General features: G+C 35.7%; 1 protein-coding gene across 1 annotated transcript in view; it reads left to right on the forward strand.

Annotated features, from left to right (window-relative positions):
- MGEA5 (meningioma expressed antigen 5 (hyaluronidase)) overlaps positions 1-1,452 on the forward strand; it is a 30,226-nt gene that overhangs the window by 22,268 nt on the left and 6,506 nt on the right. The gene's annotated exons all lie outside the window — the stretch shown is intronic.

Genomic DNA, 1,452 nt, shown 5'->3' on the forward strand with positions numbered 1-1,452 from the left:
TTAATTTCTTATAGAAAATAGTACTTAAGATTTAATTTTTTTTTTATTAATTTTTTTAAAGATAGTCTAGTTTTGTTGTCTTGGTTAGAGTGCAGTGTCATATCATAGCTTACTGCAGCCTCAGACCTTTGGCTCAAGCAATCCTCTTGCCTCAGCCTCCCGAGTAGCTAGGACTACAGGCACCATGCTCTGCTAATTTTTTCTGGTTTTGGTAGAGACAGTAGGGGGTTGTTACTCACTCTTTCTTAGTCTGGGTTTTAACTCTTGAGCTCAAGTGATCTCCCATCTCAATCTCCCGGAATGGTAGGATTACAAACGTGAGTCACCATACCTAGTCTCTTAGGGTTCATTCTTAGCATGACCATTTTTTAACTGTTTATTTATAGTGTTAGGACAGTTTTTTTTATTTGGGAACACTTAACAATATTTCCTTAAGTGAAAATATAGTACAGACAACTAAAGAACCTTTCATTTTTTTCCTACTTATTTTAAAGCACCAAACTTAAAAGATATTCTTGTCTTTTTTATTTTTCTTTTCATTTTGTTTTGTAATAGGAAAACCACTTTTTTTTCTTTTTTCTTCTCTTTTAATTGTTCGGGAATCATTGAGGGTAGAGAGAACCAGTCTTTTTGTTGAGTACTCAGGAAAAGTATAGGTCATTAAAATCTCTTATTTGAGCCAGGCGTTGTGGCAAGCGCCTGTAGTCCCAGCTACTCAGGAGGCTGAGACAAGAGAATCACCTAAGCTAGGAGTTGAAGGTTGCTGTGAGCTGTGTGACACTGCTACCATGGCACTCTACCGAGGGCAATAAAGTGAAACTCTATCTCTTAAAAAAAAACTCTCATTTGGTTGGTTGTCAGGAGATTAAGCTTGCCTTTTTAGTAATGTATTTTTACATTGTAACTAAAAAATAGGAGTGAGCTGCTCTGAAAGTCTACTTTCTGTTAAGAGCCCTTGTTATGTCTGTCCTGTCTCACTTCATGTGTATTTTTCCTCTAATTGTGCTCCACATTGGTAATTTATGATTATTTTAGTTTTACATCAGCATTATATAGTTTTTAAATAGTCTCCACTTTTACTAAGTCTTAATTTAGAAACCAATTTTTAAAAAGCTAAAGAAAATAAGAAAAATAAATAGTTCCTTCTTGAGGATCATTTCTGTGTTCAATAAATATTTACATATATATCCTGTCTTTTTTTTTCTTTTTATTGAGACAAGAGTCTCATTTTGTGGCCCTTAGTAGAGTGCTGTGGCATCATAGCTCCACAGCAACTTCCAACTCTTGGGTTTAAGCAATTCTCTTGCCTTAGCCTCCCAAGTAGCTGGGACTACAGGCGCCTGCTGCAATGCCCGGCTTTTTTTTTTTTTTTTTTTTTTTTTTTTTTTTGGTAGAGACAGGGGTCTCACTTTGGCTCAGGTTGGTTTTGAATCTCTTGAACCTCTGAGCTCA

The sequence above is a fragment of the Otolemur garnettii genome, unplaced genomic scaffold, assembly GCF_000181295.1.
Source record: "Otolemur garnettii isolate 467f Iridium unplaced genomic scaffold, OtoGar3 scaffold00021, whole genome shotgun sequence".
In the NCBI taxonomy this organism is placed as follows: Eukaryota; Metazoa; Chordata; class Mammalia; order Primates; family Galagidae; genus Otolemur; species Otolemur garnettii.